Source organism: Limulus polyphemus, unplaced genomic scaffold (assembly GCF_000517525.1).
Source record: "Limulus polyphemus unplaced genomic scaffold, Limulus_polyphemus-2.1.2 Scaffold1617, whole genome shotgun sequence".
NCBI lineage: Eukaryota > Metazoa > Arthropoda > Merostomata > Xiphosura > Limulidae > Limulus > Limulus polyphemus.
Genome location: NW_013667227.1, coordinates 174,331 through 180,330, shown reverse-complemented (window position 1 = coordinate 180,330; position 6,000 = coordinate 174,331). Strand labels below are relative to the sequence as shown.

General features: G+C 33.6%; 1 protein-coding gene across 1 annotated transcript in view; it reads left to right on the top strand.

The window, feature by feature from the left end:
- The first annotated feature begins 2,381 nt into the window (after nt 1–2,381).
- LOC106464311 (nuclear hormone receptor HR96-like) overlaps nt 2,382–6,000 on the top strand; it is a 53,036-nt gene continuing 49,417 nt past the window's right edge. Inside the window, exon 1 of the mRNA XM_022392007.1 lies at nt 2,382–2,539. The gene's annotated coding sequence lies outside the window, so the exon portion shown is untranslated. The remainder of the gene's footprint in view (nt 2,540–6,000) is intronic.

Sequence of the window (6,000 nt, the reverse complement as noted above, 5' to 3'; positions counted from 1 at the left end):
TTTTATCGTTAAACAGATGTCCGCAACTCGAACTAGAATGATTCAAACGGTCAACTTCAACTTATGACGCTAATTTGAAGAACAACAACAACTCCCCCCCCCCCAGTGGCACAGCGGTATGTCTGCAGACTTACAACGCTAGAAAACGGGTTTCGATACCCGTGGTGGGCAGAGCACAGATAGCTCATTTCGTAGCTTTGTGCTTAATTGCAAACAAACAGAACAAAAACAATTATTGTGTACTATATATATAGAAAGCGCATTACCTTGCATCATAAGCTCTTTCGAAACACATATTTTAATGCGATTGTAACACTCATTTGACTAGTAAAATTCTGTTTATACAGTCAGAACCGGGGGGTGTTACACACCTTTACATATCTAACTTATATAGCAACTGTAAATTATATTATTATACTAATTTTATGGAGGCATCCCCTAAGATCCCCTTGACTGAGTTGCCTTTGGTAGCACGGGAGCTGCTTTTAGTAACTTATACTGTCAATCTCTCATTATAAAATCTGCATGTCCAGCTAAGCACTCCCACTTTGCCACTCCTTCCTACGCCATTGAAAACTTCAATATAGCTATTATTTTAAATAGTCTAGGCCTCTGCAAGTAAGTTGTTAAAAACGTACTTGTTTACTTAAGCACACTTTTCTTCCAACAGAACCTCATAGATATGATCATCTTTAACTTATACAGTATCACCAGTACAATAATACAGTTAGTACGGAACTCCTATAAACACAGTATTATTTCGGTAAGATCGATTGTATGTTTTGAGTGGTTAGACTAACTTTAGTTGTTTACTAAAAGGAATAAAACAAGTTGTAAAAAATATAATTAAATTTACAGTTCCGTTTTCTTAGGTTTGTGTTATTGGTTTTATATGCGGACATTTCACGTATAGGATTTTCCAATCAAAGAAAGTGATTCTGTTTTTGCTAAATATATCACAAGAAAAATATGTATACCGCTGAGGAAAAACTCCATATCTGCGGCCTTTTTTTTCCTGCATGTGAAAAAAACGAACATTTAAAACAGTTTTATTGATAATGTCTTAATGAAATATCTTATATTTTTTACATGGTCTACACGTTTACAAGTTTCTTCCGTTTCGTTGTATATAGTTTGAGTGAGTGCTGTTCTGCTTGATCATCACCTGTTACCTTTCGTCTTCACCTTCACCATTTTTTGTTTGTTTATTGAGTTATCTCTTTCTCTAATTCCCAGAACTATTCATCTTCTTTGACCTAAAAACAAGTCATGCTATTTTATCATTCTTTATACTTTGTAGATGTTGCCTAGAAACAGTTGTTTTATAGATCGTACTGTGTTGCCTAGGAAACAAACCATCGACTAGGGCAAGAGACACTCAATTATAGGAAAGAATTCTGTAACTGTAAAACTTCACCAATTTTAGAACGACATCTGAAACTAAATAATTTTATTCAAGAAATTTAAAGGAAAGAGTATTACATAACTTAAAAAACCTCAGTGATGATTGTTAGTAAGATATGATTGGTTAGTTGCTGTTCGTCACAAAGCTATACAATGGGCTATCTGTGACTGCTCACCATGGGTATCGAAACCCGATTTTGAGTATCGTAAGCCTATAGAATTACCGCTGAGCTACTGGGGAGCAAGTAAGAAACCTATAGCACATATTAATTAACTAACCACCAATGTACTGGAAGAAAAATATCTGCTCATAAAGTTAATATTAAGCTAATTTTATTTAATTTGTGAGAAAGCTGATTGTTATATTACGGAACTCGCTGAAGCTTGAAAAAAAAGCTCTGCTATTTATACACATTAATGCCTCGTTTCATAAAGTTTTAGCTGAGAAACCTGTTTATCGTATCCTATGTTACTTGTGGGATTGTCAAGAATTAGATCACTGACTTGACTACTCTACTTTGTCATGTGTTTAGTGACAAGTTGCTGATAGCTAAGTTGGTGGTTGTTACTGAAAAACACATGAAAAGTCTGCTGACGTCACATTGGGGTATTTATAACAGAAATGAATCAAATCGAGGTCGATTAAAAATGACTTTCTTCACCCTTACTAGTCCGTCAAGGTGAGTTTTGGTTTGAATAGGTTGACCGCATTTTCTACATTCCATGTCGTCAGTAGGTTGGGTGGCATTGGCATAGCATGGATGCCAGCCTGATATCAGCTTCCCTTACCCCTTCCCGATCTTGGAGTTAAAGGTCTAACTATGCAAGCTAATTCATTCAGATTAACGTGAAAAGTTGAATCGTTATTCAAACACAAGATTCAACCTTCAAAGGCCACTGAATAAATAGAGGAACGCCAGTCTTGTTGCTATAGTACTTTACACGTGGGAAATTCTCATGGACGTACAGGCCGATTTACTGTAGGCTTATATAGCATGTCTTCCATTCTCCGTGTTCTAGAGTTCGCGAGAATTTGAAGCCGCTAGTATTTTATTCATTATATTCGGCTAACAAGAAGAGTATGGGCGCCACTACCCCACTACGTTGCTACGCTCTTGGTGAACTTCATCCCGAGGTAGGACACCATGGCATCTTGTATAGTGAAATGTCTTGGTTTTACTATGATAAATCTTAAATAGAAACAGAGGCGGAACCATAAACTAGTTACTGGAGTATGTGCCCCAGCTCCCCCTTCCCCACCCCCTCGTGCACACCTCTGTTCTGAACCCTTCAATCTGTTACCAATATCTAATTTTACACTTATTTGTATATATATATTTTTCAACATCATTTGATCTTTTTATGTTTTTGAACCGGGAAGATTAATTTAATTCCATTGATAAATCATGTTAGATCAGTCTGAATTATATTCAGTTGTTACTAATTGTAAACTTCAAGTAAAAAAAGGTAGCTTCAGACGTTTTCTACCACTTGGTTTTTCGTGAAGAGTAAATTTGTGAATACCGTGTCATGTTCTTCCGTTTTGCACTAAGACAATTTTTATATCTATAAAGTCATTGTCCCTCCTTCGTTTATTACGTTTGAATCATTTGATGAACTCATTCGGTGTTGGACTTTACTTTCATTCGAGAAAATAGATGAGTGTTTTTTACGTTGTCTCATTAAGGAATATCTCAAGAGATGGCGCTTTCCGATGCATGCAACGAACTTGTGTTTTTTGTTTGTTTGTTGTTAAGCGTAAAGCTGTACAATGGGCTTATCTGTACTGTGCCCATCGTGGATATAGAAACCCAGTTTTTATCATTATAAGCCTTCGCACTTGTCGTTGAGCCACTTGAAAACCAGGTTTTCAGTCTAATTAATCCAATCTAAGTTAAAACTTTGTTACAACTGTATCAGCTTTTTTATTCCTTGTCAATTTTGAATTCATGTCAACAGGATTATATTGTTCTTGATATTCTCTAAGTGTATTATAGTTGTTTTCCTTATCACATGTCCTAACCACTCTCCTTCTTCGCACCCTTTTTTTTCACGTGTATTTAACACTAAACATTTTTTGTTGTTGTTGTTGACTGTTGTTAATTATTTTATCCTAACTACCAATGTTTCTCACAATATGCCTTCTCAGTTGTTTAATTATGACCAAATGCTCTCTTCGCTTACTCTTGTTCAGTTATCTTACCCGGATAACACATTTTTCACAACATTTCTTCTCCGTTCTTTCATCACGTCCTCACATTTTTAAGCCTGCCTTCGCTCATTCTTTACAGCATTCCTGCCAAGTTTTTTTTTTACCTTGACCACACATATTTTAACAACATTTTTTGTTTAGTTATTTTTACTCTGACCTCATTCTTATTCCATAACATTCCTCATCAGTTACTTTAACCTAACCTTCCAAATTGTAGATATTTTTTCTTTTTTTTTGTTAGTTCACCCAGACCTCGTTCTTCCTTCATAATAGTCTTTTCTGGTTATTTTAACCTACAAATGGGCATTTGAAAACTTTTTTTTTAGCTAGTTACTTTACTCCGACCTCATAATATCCTTGTTCGGTTATTTAAAGTCACCACGCGCATCATAACACATTCTATAATTAGTTATATTATTCTCTTTCATCATTACATTTCTACATAGCTTTTTTTTTTATTTCCGAATAGTTCTTTGTTCTGATTCCTGAAAAGTTATTTTTCTTCATGAACCACTTTCTGCTTTTTCATTCCATTATGATCTCATATTTCTATCATCATTCTGCTAAAATGTTTATTCTGACCTCACACTTTTACACCCACCTTCCTAAGTTATTTTATATTTATAAGGTTTTTACTTCATGATATTATTGATTAGTTACATGTCACTGCTCTATACTCTTAACCTGGTCATTCTATTTATTCGCAGCTTGCTCTTCTATTTTTGTAAATTGTAACTCATATAATTCTGTATTTTCTTCAGCTTTTTCAGCTATGGATCATTTCTTTTTTACACTATACATAGCTTTCCTTAAATTATAATTTTTTCGTCCAATTTTATTCTTCATCTGCATGAATACTGATAATAATTATTTTTATTATTCATTCGTTTGTCCTTTCAGTTGTTTTGTAGAATATTATAACAAGTTGGTTTTAAGTGCTCCTAGTCTCGTTCACCATACGTGTATACCAGCAAAGTTACTTTTGAAACACACAAACAGACTTACAGCTTTTTTACGTAAATTGTTACTCTAATAACTTGCAGGAAGGTGGTAACGTAGGAAAAGGAAAATCTGGTGAAAAATCGTCCTTCTGCCTTATACTGTAGAGGTAACTTTAAAATATTCAAAAAATATTACGTGATATATGCTTAGTTGAACGTATTTGAGTTATCGGTATCTATGATTCCATGTAAGATTTCAAGTAAGTGCGCACTCAAGAAAATTTATTGATAACGTCAATGAATTTGATAATATGAAATTAATAACTATAAACCATAAAAATATTGATGCAGATAATATAGCTCAATCGATTGTTTTGATAAAAACCATGAAACGCTACTTGATAAAACATGGAAGTTTACGTCGAAATGTTTAGTTTAGAAGCTACGATATGTTATTTAACGTGTAAAATGTTCCAGTGGCCATGACGCTGGGTAATTATCATTATTGTTCTGCTCATCATCTATGAAAACACTTAGAAAAGTGCTCATTGTACATTACCATCTCGGACATAGTTATTCACTCAAGCCTATCACCAAATATTCGTTCTTGAAAAAAAATCAAATGGATTTCCTCTAGAAAATTGATTTGACTACGCAAATAACGTAAAATTAATGTCGACGATAAAAACATTATTGCATGTCAATACTCTCCAAAAAGGAGGAAAAACTTCCATTATCACTCCTCTTGGACGCCGAATGGTTGAGAACTAAATATTATTATTATTTTCTTCAGGACTAAAATTCTTCAAACATCTCCAGTTTTCCTATAAGAGTAAAAACACGTTTGAACGAGAAAAAAATAATTATTTTAATATTGTTTCATGTTAGCACCGCTAGGAAGAAACGTTCAATATAAAGTTTGCTGTTGCTGATTAGAGATTTACTCAACTAAAATTGAACGAGGAGATAAATTCTATTTAGAACACTCCTCTTTTGCAACTTCACTTCACAATAAATTAATGGGTAGATCAAACAGAAGTTGCTTTTATTAGGCGTACCTTCCTTTGATTATTTATGCACATAGATGGCTTATTAACAATTTTCCTATTTCAAACGTATCTAAAACACAAGATAATCCCAGGAACAGTCCATAATGCGACTGTTAGTTTACAAAATGAGCATATATATATAGGATTTGATAAGTTTAAGTGTAACATTATAAAGATGTTACATTTTATAGTACAATTTTATATTAATACTTTTAAAGTACAACTTACGAGCTTTCGATAAATAGCAGCATTGGAAAATTCATTCACATATGTATGTATAAATAATATAACGTGTAAGTTTTTAAAAGATACAACATGCTCCCATTGTTACGTCCATAAGTTGAGTGTTGTTTGTTTGGTTTGTTGTTGAGCGCAAAGCTACAAAATGGGTTAT